Consider the following 16,546-nt stretch of genomic DNA (forward strand, 5'->3'; position numbering starts at 1 on the left):
TAAGGTGCTTACAGTGCTTTGTGATATAGGCTTTTCACTTGCTCTATTATACCCCATGCTCCCTAGTGTGCAGGCATAGAGGAGATGGGGCCATAGGGTAATATGAGTTGGATTCTCCCCTACTATCCCACTCTAAATATTATTTCTCTTATAATCTTAAATTAATTGAACATTATCTTATCTTTCTTTAGAAGAGTTTACTCTAGGGGGTACCTGAGTGGCTCAATCAGTTAAACATCTGACTTCTGCTCAGGCCATGATCCCAGGGTTCTGGGATTGAGCCCCACATGGGGCTCCCTGCTCAGTGGGGAGCCTGCTTCTTCCTCTCCCACTCACTCCTGCTTGTACTCTCTCTCTCTTTTAAATAAATAAATAAAATCTTACAAAAAGAAAAAAAAAAAAGTTTACTCCAGTAGTTACACAAACTGAAAGTTTAAAGGGATGGTTCATGGATCTTAGTTTCATAAAAATTGGGGTGCAGCCAACAGCCTTGATACTTTTTATCCTCTTCTTTCCCACTGACCACTTAAATAATGTTGCAAATTTAACCCTTAAGGATTGCCTCGTTAAATCTCCAAATGTGATCAGACAAGTCTGAATTTGCAATATTGCTTTGAAGTTCTTACATAATAAAAATTAAAATATACACCTTTCTGAACTGCTTTCTACATTACTGAATTATAACTTCCCTACATGCCAATTTAAAGGTTATTTTGAGCTCCTGTATGATGATACTGCCTGCTGGTGGGAACCCTGTAACCCGTGTGGCCTGGGAGTGAATTTAGTTAGTTTTTGCTAAGGTTGTGTGGATATCCTTGCAGCAGTAAATGGGCAGAACTCAGTCCCTTTACATTTCTACAACTGCATATTTCAAAATTCCCATTACCCAAAGCTGCCACAGCTGTCATTCATAGATCTGCACATTTTTAAAGGAAGTTTCTAATTGATTAAATCAGATGAACAATCTTATTAAAATGCCATAGAGGCTATAGATCTTGGAGATTCTCAGGGTGGCACCTAAAACCATCTACACTTGGAGCCTTTGTCTATATTCAGACTTCACAAAATAAGCTTTTCCATCTTGACTACACCCACATTTATCTAGGTAGAAGACTGGTTCAGGTCAAAGGTCTGAGTGGGTATTACCACAATACTTATATTTCATTTTCCTTTCCTTTCCTTTTTCTTTTCCTTTCTTTTTTCTTTTTTCTTTTTTCTTTTCTTTTCTTTTCTTTTCTTTTCTTTTCTTTTCTTTTGTGTGTGTGTGTGTGTGTGTTGTTGATGTTATCGTTGTCGTTGTTGTTGCTGTTGTTGAAAGTTTATACTAAGGGAATGTTAACGTGCAGGGTGATGTGGCCACAGGGAGGTGGCCTGTGTGGAACCGCAGCCAGACCACTGATGCTCACTGCACCTGTCTAACAAAGGGCTATTACTCTGCACATGGCTGACACCTCATGCTGCAGCAATTCAACAAGAAAGACAAGGAAGCAGGTGGAGGCTCCAACCCATCCCAGCATCTTAAGAAGAACACAGTACTCCAGGAGGTCCATGTGTTTATTGACACTCTGGTCAGCCCTTGAAAATTTGCCTACATCCTCACCAAGATCCTTTACTTCATAAACCAGGGGGAACACCTAGGGACCACTGATGTGACCAGGGCCTTCTTTGCCATGACCGAGCTCTTTCAGTCCAATGATCCCATACTCCATTGGATGTAGTACTTAGTCATCAAGGAGATATCTTGCATTGATGAGGATGACATTTTCATCACCAGAAGCCCGACAAAGGACACGACCAGAAGACAGCCAACAGGGCCTGGCTCTGCATGCCCTTTGTCAGATCAGTGATAGCACCATGCTGCAGGCTATTGAGCGCTACATGAAGCAGGCCATCATGGCCAAGGTGCCCAGTGTCTCCATCACTTCCCTGGTATCCTCCCTGCACCTGCTGGAGTGCAGCTTTGATGAGATCAAGCTCTGGGTGAATGAGGCCCAGTAGGTGGCATCCAGTGATAACCCAATGGTCCAGTATTATGCGCTGGGGTTCCTCTACCATGTACATAAGAATGACCACCTGGCTGTCAATAAGCTGATTAACAAGTTCACCCAGCATAGTCTCAAGTCTCCCTTTGCCTACTGCATGATGATCCAGGTGGCTGCAAGCGGTTGGAGGAGGATGGAAGCCATGATAGCCCACTGTTTGACGTCACTGTTAGCTTCTTGCCCAACAAGTGCAAGATGATGGTGTACAAAATTGTCTCATCCATTGTGAATCTGCCAGACTGCAGTGTCAAAAAGCTGGCCCCAGCTCTGTCAATGCTCCAGCTCTTCTGCAGTTCCCCCAAGGTCACTGCTGTGCACACCCTCAATAAAGTGGCCCTGGAGAATCTGTCAGCAGTGATGGCCTGCAGTATGGACCTGGAGATGCTGGTTGCATATTTGAATTGCAGCATCACCACAATGGCCATCACTACATTCCTAAAGACTGAGAACAAATCTGCCTCATGAAGCAGATCTCATCCTTCATGTCAGAGATCTTGGATGAGTTCAAGGTGGTGGTGGTCCAGACTGCCATGTGTCAGAAGTATCCTCTGTGGTCATGAACTTACTATTCACCATGCTGTGGAAAGAGAGTGGTTTTGAGTATGAGTAGACCATCATAGACTGCATTATCAGAATCACTGAGAAGAACTCGGAGAACAAGGAGATCAGGCTTCACAACCTTTGTGAGTTCATCGAGGACTTCAAGTTCACCATGTTGGCCACCCATGTCCTGAATCTCCTGGGCCAGGAGCAACCCAAGACCAACAACCCCTCCACAAACATGCTTCATGTATGACTGCTTGGTTCTGGAGCATGAGGAGGTCAGGACAGGTCCTGTGAGTGTTCTGCTCAAATCTGGAGCCCAGAAAGAAGAGATGTCACTCAGTATCCTGATGTTGTTGAAGAGATGTGTGATGAATGGTGACAGTGAAGTAAGGGACCAAGCTACCCACTATCTTAATATCCTGGAGCAGAAGGAGAAGGCCCTCAAATCAGTCTATATCCTAAATGGTCTGACTGTTTCCATCACTGGTCTGGAGAGAGCTCTGAAGCAGTATACCCTAGAGCCATCCAAAAAACCTTTTAACCTCCAGTCTGGCCACCATGCCAATGGCAGAGCAGAGAACCAAAAGCACCCCCATCACAGCTGCCAAGCAGCCTGAGAAAGTAGCAGCCACCTGGCAAGGGATCTTCCAGGAACAACTAGCAAAAGTACCAGAGTTCCATGGGTGGGTTCCCCTCTTCAAGTCCTTGCTGTTACCCTCACTGAGTCAGAGACAGAGTATGTTATCTTCTTTTTTATGGTAGGCTGTAACTATAAAGTGAATGTAGGAGTCACTAACGTGCATTCTATTTTATAATTCTGAATTTCAATACTGAAGCCAGCCTGTATCAGCCATGAGTACTCATGTACATCCAGACAATGAAATAGTATTCAGAGCTAAAAAGAAATGAGCTATCAAGCCATGAAAAGATGTAGAGGAACATTTAATACATATTACTAAGTGAAAAAAAAGCCAATCTGAAAAGGCTACATACTATATCATTCCAACTATATGACACTCTGGACTATATGACTTTCCAAAAAAAAGTAAAATCATGGAAGTTGGGGTTGGGAGAGAGAATTGAGTAAGCAGAGTACGGAGAAATTTTAGGGCAATGAAATGGTTCTGTGCAATATTATAATGGTAATTCCTTGTCAAATCCCATAGAATGGACGTACAACACTGAGAGTGAATCCTAATATAAATTATAAACTTTGTGTAATAATGCTGTGTCAATATAGGTTCAGTGGATTGTTGATAGTGTGGGAGGCTGTGCTTTTGTGGAGTCAGTGGGTACACAGGAACTCCTTGTACTTTTTGTCCAATTTTGCTTTGACCTAAAACTGCCCTAAATCATCAAGTCTGCTTTAAAAAATACGAAAATGAGGTTTTCTGATGAAATACCAGAAGTCTAAAATATCATGAACTCAATTTTCATTCCATTTTTTCTATGCATATATTGAAATCATTGATATCACACTCTACCCTATAGAATTTATAAAATTTTGCATGTAATTTGGAAGTCTGTTTCTTTCCTTTGTCTAAGCAAGCCTATTTCTTAAAAACTCTTTATAACTATTTTTAATTACTTAAATATCAATATAATAATAACCTTCCTATCGCTGGATATTTGGGATATGTCCAGTTGCTGATTATTATAGTAATGTTCTATAAGCATTTTCTATAATTCCAATTGTTTCATTAAGATGCATTACTATATGTGGAATGACAAACATTTTAAGGCTTTTATTGAATAGTGTGCAATACTTTCCCCCCAAAATTAAATTAGATGTTACTCTTACAGGGAGCATGAGAGAATGCTCTCACATTCCATCTTCTGCATTGAACCTTATAACTTCTGATAGGTAATATTTACCCAGTCAACTTTGCCAGTATTTTTTTTAAGTATTCCCCTATCTCCTCTTCTTTATCCAGAAGAGTAACAATTTTATTAAATAGAGAGGGTTGAAAGTATTGCATAATTTCATAGTGATCTACAGTCTCATTTCATTAATAAGATTTGACATACACCCTAGTGACATAAGCAACCAGATGTGTATAATTGTTTTCAGAACACAGTGTGTGAGTAAATGGTCCATCTTTTTAAGTTTTATGTGAATGGGTCCAGTTTGAATAGTTCAGCATCTCTCTTTTAAGTTTGAGTTTCCCAGATCATGTCCTGGGTAAGCTGGTAATTACTTCCTATGGTAAAGTGGTCTGATGGGATCCTTAGTGACTAATTACTACTGGTATGAACATATGTGCTCCCAAAGACTTTCAACAACTTCTAGTGATGAGAAGAACTATTGCATATTTATAAAAAGCTACTAGAACCATCAATCATGTGATCTTTGAAATCTTGACAAAGTCTCAATTCTCCTGGAAAGTTTGTCAAAGGGCATCTCGAGGAAATGCTATAGGTTCATGAATATTTATAAATACTGTTGTAAATTTGGCAACATCCTCAGGCTTTCTGCCTTAACCTTTTAAATGTGATGGACTTTATGAACTAAATTATGATATGAATGACTAGGAAAACTGATCAGGTGATATGAGTGCTGTGACATTTCCTCAAGTCCAATATATTATATATACATATATTACTCTTTCAACATAGTTCTTGCTTTGCCAAAATAGGCACTTTACATTCTCTAATTTGAAAGAGCTATGTTAGTGAAACACTCCAAAACCATGTTAGGGATTAGTTTGCCTATAATTTTCAGTTATTTCAAAAGATGTGTGGCTGACAGGGTACATGCTAATGTACAGAAAGCATTTGTATTAGAAGTTACTACTTTAATTTGTGGTTCATTGAATATATTCCTTTTGTCAAATGTTGGCTTTCTCACAGCCTCTGATCTAGGTGCCATGATTACTGCTCTATCTAAGCCTGACCTGGGTCTACCCTCATGAAGGTTCTAATTTTGGGAACAAAGAATTTGATGATCTGTGATGACCCCTACATAAAAGAAAGTACAGAGTGGAACAAATCACATGCAAGAGAAACTAAATCTAATTTGAAAGAAGAAAAAAAATTTTTTTTTGAAAAGTAGCATTAAACCTGAGATTGGGAGGGAGCTTAAGAATTAGCTGAAGAATCTGTGGAGGAAATACTATAGTAAAAGCCATAAAGTAAGGAAGCTGGATCTATTGCAAGGATTGGGGGGAAAAAAAAAGACCACTACAGCTTGAGCAGAGATAGTGACTATGACACCTAGACATGTAGACTAATGCTGTGCATTAGTAGAGGGACATAGAAGCCTTGTCAAACATTGTGAACTTTACCTCAAAAGATGTAATGGAAGAGTTTTAAGCAAAGAATGATGTAAAAATATTTGTATTTTTAAAATATCGCATAGGGTGCAGTGAAGGAAAAGAACTGGAGCAAAGCCAGGATAAAGGTACAGAGAAATCTGGTGGAGGCAGCAGCAGTGGGCAAGGTGGGTTACCACAGTGCAGGACTGATCTAGTGTGAGAACAGCGGCAGATTCATAAACAAACTCTTTTGAGAGATATTTGGGAGAGAAGATGAATAGAACTTAGTAGCTAATTCTATTTGGAGCTGAAGAAATGTATTTAATTTGAGTTGCTGGATATCCGTGCACATCTTAAGGTTAAGATTAGAACTGGGGTATTTCGAAGGACTTGTGGAACACTAAAGTGGAGGGTTGAGGCAATTGAATAGAGAGGTCTCAAGTGCAAAAGACAGTGCTGGGCTAGAAATGAGTATTTGGACATGATTAGAATATAGACGATGAAGCTATTAAAGTGGACAAAACTACCAATAGAAGACATTTAAGAAAAAAAAAAAGCTCTGATAGATAAAACTTCAAATTCAAATATTTGGTAAAGACAGCTGACCTTAACATTTCCCTCTGCTTGACCAAATTTTAGATAGGCTTCTTCCTATCTCTAGACCCGTGACTTCCCTTTCCTCAGAGCATTTGTTTTAGAGAACTTATAATTGTAAAATCTTTTTTGGCTTCCTTGAGATGCATTTTTTTTTAAAGATTCCAGCATAATTAACATACAGTGTTATTTTAGTTCCAGGTGCACAATATAGTGATTTCAACAACTCTATATATTACTTCATGCTCATCAAGGTAAGTGTACTCTTTAATACCCATCACCTATTTCACCCATCTCCCACCCACCTCCTCTCTGGTAACCACCAGTTTGTTCTCTATGTTTCAGAGATTAGTCTTCTATTTGTCTCTTGTTTTCTTTGTTTTGTTTTGTTTCTTAAATTCCACACATGAGTGAAGTCATATGGTATTTGACTTTCTCTGACTGACTTATTTCACTTAGCATCATAGTCTCTAGGTTCATTCATGTTGCAAATGGCAAAACGTCATTCTTTTTTATGGCTGGATGATATTCTGGGATATAAATCTTTTTTAAAAGGCTTTTGCCACTTGTAAAGTTCAGGATTATCTTTTTCAAGGACCTGGAAATCATCCTTTGAAATGTAATAATCAAGGAAGATAGTAGCTCCATCTCCCGATTTCTGTGGGAAGATAGGAACCTAACTTTGGAGAACGCTTAGCTGTAAGTTATAAAATACCTCCTGTTATGAAGTCATTAGAAAGTTTACTTTTCCTGTTGATAAAGCCAATTAACAAACACGGATAGCGGAAGATCTCCCATTCATCTTAGTTCTTAAAAACTCTACCTCCTGCCTTGTGTGTCAAAGCCGGGTTCAGAGTGAATCTCGGCCTCTCTTATATATTGAAATAGCCTTGAATAGTGTCTTTGTTACCTGTCTAACTTTATCTGGTGCCACATAAACAGACTGAGAATGATCAACATTATCGATGGGAAGAAAACCAGGATATTATAGCATTATGGAAATCAAGGAAAAGTAATGATTCAAAAAAGAAGTTATGCCCATCATTGTCAAAACTGCTGAAATGTTAAGTATGGTAAAGACTAAACCATTAGATTAAACATATGTGAACATACTGAAATCAAAGAGAATAGAGTGTGTGAATGGAAAGCAGCTTGGAGTGGGTTGAAGAAAAAGTAGGAAGTAAATAAATGAAGACTATCAGGGTAGACAAGAACAAAACATACAGTCTTTTTTCCTTTTCAATAAAAAATTAAAACTGAGTTTTATTTTCCTTCCAGAGTCAAGTTAGTTGAAGCATGTAGAACAGAATATAATGTTTCATCAAAAGCAATTCCTCTTTGACTTTCTTTCTTTCCTTTCTTTCTTTCTCTCCTCCCTCCCTCCTCCCTCCCTCCTCCCTCCCTCCTCCCTCCCGCCCTCTTTCTTTCTCCCTTCCTTCCTTCCTTTCTCCCTTCCTCCCTTCCTTCCTTCCTTCCATGTTTCAAGTTTTTATTTAAATTTCAGTTAGTTAACATATAGTGCAGTATTAGTTTCAGGAGTAGAATTTAGTGATTCGTCACTTACTTATAACACCCAGTGCTCATCACGGCAAGTGCCCTCCTTAATACCCATCACCCATCTAACCCAGCACCCCCACCACCACCTATCTCCCCTCCAGCAAACCTTAGTTTGTTCTTTATAATTAAGGGTCTCTTATGGTTTGTCTGCCTCTCTCTCTCTTTTTTATTCTTTCCCCTATGTTCATCTGTCCTGTTTCTTTTTCTTTTTTTTTTCTTTTTTTTTAAATTTTATTTTTTATAAACATATAATATATTTTTATCCCCAGGGGTACAGGTCTGTGAATCGCCAGGTTTACACACTTCACAGCACTCACCACAGCACATACCCTCCCCAATGTCCATAACCCCACCCCCCTAACCCCCCTCCCCCCATCAACCCTCAGTTTGTTTTGTGAGATTAAGAGTCACTTATGGCTTGTCTCCCTCCCAATCCCATCTTGTTTCATTTACTCTTCTCCTACCCCCTTAACCCCCCATATTGCATCTCCTCTCCCTCAAATCAGGGAGATCATATGATAGTTGTCTTTCTCCGATTTACTTATTTCGCTAAGCATGATACCCTCTAGTTCCATCCACGTCGTCGCAAATGGCAAGATTTCATTTCTTTTGATGGCTGCATAGTATTCCATTGTGTATATATACCACATCTTCTTTATCCATTCGTCTGTTGATGGACATCTAGGTTCTTTCCAGAGTTTGACTATTGTAGACATTGCTGCTATAAACATTCGGGTGCACGTGCCCCTTTGGATCACTACGTTTGTATCTTTAGGGTAAATACCCAGCAGTGCAATTGCTGGGTCATAGGGTAGTTCTATTTTCAACATTTTGAGGAAACTCCAAGCTGTTTTCCAGAGTGGTTGCACCAGCTTGCATTCGGGGTGCCTGGGTAGCTCAGTGGGTTAAAGCCTCTGCCTTTGGCTCAGGTCATGATCCCATGGTCCTGGGATCAAGCCCCACATCAGGCTCTCTGCTCAGCAGGGAGCCTGCTTCCTACTCTCTCTCTGCCTCTCTCTCTGCCTGCCTCTCTGCCTACTTGTGATCGCTCTGTCAAATGTCCTGTTTCTTATATTCCATATGTGAGTGAAATCATATGGTATTTGTTTTATTTGACTTATTTTGCTTACATAATACATTGTAGCTCCATCCATATCATTGCAAATGGCAAGATTTCATTCTTCTTGATGGCTGAGTAATAGTTCATTATGTATATATAACACTTCTTTATCCATTCATCATTTGATGGATACTTGAGCTCTTTCCGTATTTGGCAATTGTGGATAATGTTGTTATAAACATCGGGGTGCATGTGTCTCTTGGAATCAGCATTTTTGTATCCTTTGGATAAATACCTGGTTTTGCAATTGCTGGGTCATAAAGTAGTTCTATTGTTAAATGTTTGAGGAACCTCCATACTGTTTTTCAAAATGGCTTCACCAGTTTGCCTTCCCACCAACAGAGTAAGAGGGTTCCCCTTTCTCTGCATCCTTGCCAACATCTGTTGTTTCCTGTGTTGTATAATTTTAGCCATTCTGATGGGTGTGAGGTGGCATATCATTGTAGTTTTGATTTGTATTTCCCTGATGACGAGTGATGTTGAACATCTTTTCATGTGTCTGTTAGCCATTTGAGATACACAGTCTCTCTCTCTCTCTTTTTTAAATATGTGGGTCTCAAACTCACAACCCTGACATTAAGATGTCATATCAAGAGACCAACACTTAACTGGCTGAGCCACTCAGGTGCCCTGAGATGCAAAGTTGCAAAGTATCTTAATCTGATTTCTTTTTTTTTTTTTTTAAAGATTTTATTTATTTATTTGACAGACAGAGATCACAAGTAGAGAGAGAGGCAGGCAGAGAGAGAAGGAGGAAACAGGCTCTCTGCAGAGCAGAGAGCCCAATGCGGGGCTCGATCCCAGGACCCTGGGATCATGACCTGAGCCGAAGGCAGAGGCTTTAACCCACTGAGCCACCCAGGTGCCCCAATCTGATTTCTTTATTAGGTTACTATGTATATGTTCAATTCAGAGACCCCATTGAAGAAATTCATTTCTATTACATACCATTTTTTATAACATAACCGTCTTAAGAAGTCCTTTAAGAAATTTCACAATTACATCATTGACTTTATTTATTAAACTTAATGACCTATAATGTTGTTATTGTACTGAGAAGTGTTCTTTTAAGAATTTTACAGGTTCGTAAAGTATTTTAGTTAGTTCTCTGTGAATCTGAAGGCTATGAGAAATCTTATCATCATAAGTATTTGGGCCACAGCTAGTCAGAAGCCCATCATGATTCTGTTTGGGTCATTTATTTTGTTTCCTTAAAGATGAATTGAAAACTTCTTAAAACATCATATTTGGAAGCTAGTTTACTGACATAACTTCCATCCATATGTCCTTATTCAGCCATTTCATGCCATGGCTCCGCTCAAAATCTCAGATGGAAATACCACTTCACTATTTATTATTCATATTTCAGAATGGATTTCTATGACCTGATTTTGACTGAAATTAAACTGGGGTTTATCCATTTTTATTGGGACATAATGCTATAGTCAGAAGCTGTAAATACCCAATAAGTGAATAGGCAATAAAATGGTAATAGGCACTATCATTTATGAAACTGAAAATCCCTGTACTGATATAATATAAATCAGAGAATTGTATAATTATATGGATTCACAGGGAAAGAGTGCCCTTCTCTGCACATGGCCATCATAACTCTGGCTCATGTTCTTCTAATAGAAGCCCAATAAGATTTTATTCTCTTGGATATTTCATTTCATTTAAAGGATAATAGTCAGTTTTATGTGTTTATGAGGGTTATATTTTTGATAGTGAGAAGGTGTAAACAAGACTGGAAAAGAAACTCTAAGGCATCCTGATGGTAGAAGAAGGGTCCATTTTGATGTCAAGCTCAACAATTATACTAGGCAGTCCCAACTCCCAATGGTCTGGGAGAATATATAACTGCAGTTCTCAATGATGGCTCTGATTCCAGGGCAAATAAAAGTGAAAGTGAGTTTCTCTTTTCCAATACATAGATCATTTTGGCAGCAAAGCCAATGGGAAGAATTGATGACGGAAGGTAGATATCAAATTGTGTGATTTAGTGCACACACTGATCTGATCATGTAATAAGTAATAGCCAGCAGTCTCCAGCAGCACATTCAACTGCTCTCTTATATACAACTCAAATTCTTCCCCAGCTGCATGAATTCATTCTTTACCAATAGCACAAACTAAAGCAAGATTCTTTCCAGTTCTTGCCCCAAGGTTAAGCTCACAAGCTTTTTTTACTGCTTATTTCCTTTACATGAGATTTTTCTCATGATAATGTTATTAGCTTGAAGGTTCTTGAAGGACCATAAGGAGTGGTTTACCCAATTTCAGTCTTTTTTTTTTTTCTTTTTTAAAGAAGGGAGGGGGAGAGGGAGTGGAAGAGAGAATCTTAGGCAGGTATCCATGCCCAGCATGGAGCCCAATGTGGGGCTTGATCTCACAACCCTGAGATCACAACCTGAACTGAAACCGAGTCATATGCTTAACCAACTTAGCCACTCTGGTGCTCCTCACCCAATTTTAGTCTTGTTAGAGACCTTGAACCTATCAATTAGATGCTCTTTTCTTCTTCTTCTTATCGTTGAGCATCTGCCTTTGGCTCAGGTCACGATCACAGGGTCCTGGGATTGAGCCCAGCGTATGGCTCCCTGCTCAGCAGGAAGCCTGCTTCTCCCTGTCGCACTTTCCCTGCTTGTGTTCCCTCTCTCTCTGTCTCTACTCTGTCAAATAAATAAATAAAATTTTCAAAAAAATGTTTCATTTCACTTTCACTATGTAATAGAATTTCCCTTTAATCAAGCCTATCACTCAACATTGTCCCAATCCCATCATGTCTCTTTCTAAATATTAACATCTCCCTGAAACTATCATATTTATTATTTCATCATTTAATATTTCATCTCCTCATTCTTTTGTTTTACTTATTCATTTATAATACACTACACTAACCAAAGACGATTCCTTGATCATTGGAACCAGTTTTAATACCACTCCAGATCTACCTGGTTACATTTACAATTTTAGGCCCACTGACAATTTCTTTCTTCAGGACTTGAAGAGACCTGTGTTTTTTGTGATCATAAAGCCATAAGTGCTGTCTCCTTTGCACAAGACTCTTAGCACAAGACTGTTTCACATTTCCCATATGTGCAACCTAGGATGTAGCAAGTTCTTCATCATGTCTCTAAGCATGGTTCCCAACAATTCTAGCAGTGTCTAATTGTAATGGTATTTTTGAGGTTCAAAGAGCTTGTGTTTCCTTTCTTTCCTTCTTTCCTTCACTCCCCTTAGAACTGCATGTCTCAGCAATTATCAGTAAACTGAGTCAGCCTCTATTTCAAAGACTTTATCATCACTTTTATTGTAACTCTCCTTATCATGCTGCTGTTAAATACACTTTCAACAGTCTCAATTTCTAAAGGTTGGTATCCTTTTAACTGGGCTGTGGTATTGCAACTAGGAGTGATACCATTTTATTATCAATAGAGAATTTTGACCAATTTCATTTTAATCTAAGTACTGTCAGTGCAAATACTGACATGTTTACCAAACCCTGTAATTTCTACACATTTCTACTCAATTTTTCATCACTTTTGCAATAAATTCCAAAATACCACACGATTTCCCCTTATGACATAACCACAATATTTCTTCCATTGTGTGTCAGTCTAATTTACCTTGTAGACTAAAAGTCTTCCATGGTGCATTTTGCATGGTCCAAGAAGAATTTCTTAGGACCTCTGCTTTACTTCCAAATATAAATGTCAGAATTTTTTCCCCTCCAAATGAACTTAAAGCATAAAGATAATAACACAGAGTCAGATCACACCTTATATAACTTGTCCTCAAGCACAGTCCCTTTTTCCAAAATTGGGGTCCACATATCCTGGTGGGATCCCAAGTGATAGCCAAAAGCACTGTCTCACATTGACACAGTGGGATTTCCAAAGTCTGGCAGCCTGAGTAACCATAGCAGAAGATGCCAAAGTAATTTGATTCTTAAAAAACAGAGACATGTCAAAAAGACTAATTCTTCTTTAACATTCTACACAAATCTTTTTACTTATTTTAGTCCTTTTAGAAGGCATGAGCCCACATCCCTATTTTCAGTTACATTTTTGAAATTTCAGTTCACAGAATTTTTATTGATCAAGAAATTTATATATGTATGCCAATTAATTTTATTATAATTTGTGATAGAGTCCCCTGTTATCATTATTATATTCTCATGAATTTTTCAAAAGACTCCACTTATTCTTATCAACTGCTAGTGCTTCCCTTTTTGATGCACAAATCATCTATGTTTGTCCACTATTAGAGCTGTCTTCAGGCTGGACTATTTGTCCTCTGTAGTAATATCAAGTAATATCTAAGAACAAACAACACATCTCAGGTTCAATATATTTATTATAATTATTATTATTATTGCTGGCTCTAAAATGCAGAATCAGCTCCTTTCTGGATACCAAGGATGTACATTGATAAGTAGAAGAAAGAATGAAGACAGGATGGAAGGTTCAGCCTTTTTTGATATTAAAATAGGAGTTTTACTTTTCCTTTTTAAAAAATATAACATAGAATTATGTTGGTAATTAAATTTATTCCTTTTTTTCTAAGTTTCATGTTGTACTTTACTTGAATTTGAGTTTTGAGTTGTCCATTTTACTTTTGTTTAGGTCTTTTTGGCCCAACAGTCCTAAAAGTGACTATAAATTGTGTAGGTCCAGGAAGGACTCTTTTAATCATTAGGACACCAATCACCTGAAAAATAAAATAACCCCCCAAAAACTAGAGAATTGTATCAAAAACACAGTCCTAATACATTAATAAGATATAGTGATTAAAAATAAAGATAAATGCTATTTTTCAGAGTTTGGCTTAACATCATCTTCTAACCTTTTTTGTTTGGACGCCACTAAGGAAATTTCTTTACCATTTATAGATAGCTGCTTTATTACTGCCACTTATGTTTTTACTGCATGTGCTTTTTAGTCATTGATTACAGTTTCACAAAGGCCCCCCCATATTCGTGTCATCATGGTATTGCTCTACTTCAATTCCCCAAACTAGTAAAGTGATTCAATAACACCCACCGGAATTAATACCCAGAATTCTCAAAGTCAGATATGGAAGCACAATTGTAAAAGTTGCAACTCAGAAAAGTAGTACAGATTAGCTTCTGTAAATCCTTGTAACCTCCCTAATTTTAACAAGTATTTTGCAATACAAGAGTTTTCTTAAAATAGATAATAGGTAGCTATGTATGTAGATGGATGATAGTTAGATGACATATAGATGATAGATGAGAGAGAGAGAGAGAATGACAATCCAACAGCTTAAGATTTACTCTATCTGCAATGTATCTTCCCTATTTCTTGCAGCTTAGTTTAGAGGCAGAGTCACAGTTCACGGGCAGGGCAGCTTTTCTTTGTCTTGTTCCCGGTAGCAATGGTACGGTAAAGTCACTTTGTGTTTTTTCTTGTTAATCCATTTTCTCTCTTCTATTCTACCTTTTCCATGGAACAATCACAATAGGGAATCTATAAGGCTGTATCTCTTTAGTGTATCAACATCTGAGCTTAAAAGGTAATTCAGATTCCAATGGGATGTCAACCAAAGCAATGTTATGCAAACAAAATTATTCTATCTTCCCCAGTCTTTATTTTTAAACTTATCATGAGAAATTGGATATAATATTAAATATTTTATTAAACTTAAATTCTTTAAGTTCACCTGAATGCAAGTATCAAGTTATATTTCCATACTCATAATGCACAGTATATACAAATGTTGGCACCTTTTCCAGTTCCCTTGATACACATCCAAGTTTTATAAATGTGATTTTGGAGTCTCTTGTTGAAAATTTATCTGCAATGGCGAAAGAAGTGACTGCACTCATCCACAATGCTTGCCACTAAAATTACACCTCATGGAGACATAGAAAGACAGTGTTTACCCCTGTAAAACTGAAGGAACACCTGCACACATAGATGGGGATGAAGGTCAAGAGCAACATAAAGCACCTGGTATAGGGAGTATTTTTAATCATTCATCTCCTGGAAAAGAAACAATGCTAAATCCCTCTCTCAATTGAACTAACTCATTACAGGCAAATTCTTTCCAAGTTTCTGTTGTGGGATTTTCTATTCCCTCAAAGGTAGGCTATTTATCCTAGTGAAATGCATTCCTTTCCTGAACCACGTCTTTTCATGTGAACTACTAGCATTAGTGCATTCCTGTGTCATGAATAAAAACTGAACAAAAGTGTTAAATTTCATTTTGCCCAAGAGGAACAGTCTGTATATCTCCCACCCACCGTGTATTTCTATTTTACCCTGATATCCCCTTATGTTTATACAGAAAACAAATGTTTAACCTTGGAGGAGTAGAAAATACAACATTATATACAATTGAAATTTATAGGAAATTATCACTAAATGGTTGATTCAAAGGAATTAAGCTGTTGTGTGTGTGTGTGTGTGTGTGTGTATATATATATATAAATATATATATATATATAGTACCTTATTCTTCTCCTAGTTATATAGGAGAACTTCAAGGGTCTTTTGTTTTTGTTTTGTTTTCGTTTTTTCCCTAAAGGGAGTAGAATTTACACAATATTAAAGCATAAAATATTGTATAACAGTTTGCAAAGATTTAGGAGGTATTCTGGAAATATTAGCCTAGAAAAAATACATTGTAACCAGGAGAATTTCAAGAGTACAGAGCATTTGTATTTGTGGGCATATAGTCATGAATAATACTTCATAAAAGAAAAATCGCATTTGTAATAAAATGAGTTATTACTCAGCTGGAGGCAAAATAGACAGTTGATACTTTTGTCCCATGCTGGCTTGGGATTTTAGAAAATTCAAAAACAACAACAGCCAAACCTTCACGTTATATATAATTCTAGATAACATTGTATATATTTTCACTTAGTTCCATGGGGCTGCTTCCATGTTAATACTGAGATGGCCCCAAGTCTCTTGATTGTTTTTGAGTGTCTGTTGGTCCAAGAGCTTAAGGTTCATGTGATCCTGTATGTGTTGCAGCTAGATGGTGCTAGCCATCTCCTATTAACAATGTGATAGATAAGTAAAAGTCAATTCAATGTTATCTGCACAACTGTGAAATATTTTCAAAACACTACTGATGTCAGCTGGGTAGGAGAGACACCCTGTTTAGTAGTCAATCCCCTGGGTTGTTATGGTGTTTCTTAAAGAAGGAACTAGGGTAAGAAATGGCCAGTGGACAATTGCAGGATGGCATTTTCAACATTCCTTCAGTCAAGTCATGAGAGAATTATAGAAATCTTTTCTTTCTGTTTTTTCCATGTTAAAGTAAAAGCATCTGACAACAATGGGTTCTGGCCCTTGGTGGTAGTTCATGTTGTTGTCATATTAATGTAAGTTTCGTTTTGTTTTTTGAAAGCTGGGTCACTTGGTCATTTTAGGTTTCTTGGGACAAAGCAGAATTAC

At 37.8% G+C, this 16,546-nt stretch overlaps 1 pseudogene; it reads left to right on the top strand.

The window, feature by feature from the left end:
- Positions 1-1,454: 1,454 nt before the first annotated feature.
- Positions 1,455-3,403, top strand: LOC116868840 (annotated as a pseudogene).
- The last annotated feature ends 13,143 nt before the right edge of the window (positions 3,404-16,546 follow it).

The sequence above is a fragment of the Lontra canadensis genome, unplaced genomic scaffold (assembly GCF_010015895.1).
Source record: "Lontra canadensis isolate GAN:19392208 unplaced genomic scaffold, GSC_riverotter_1.0 scaffold17, whole genome shotgun sequence".
Classification (NCBI taxonomy): domain Eukaryota; kingdom Metazoa; phylum Chordata; class Mammalia; order Carnivora; family Mustelidae; genus Lontra; species Lontra canadensis.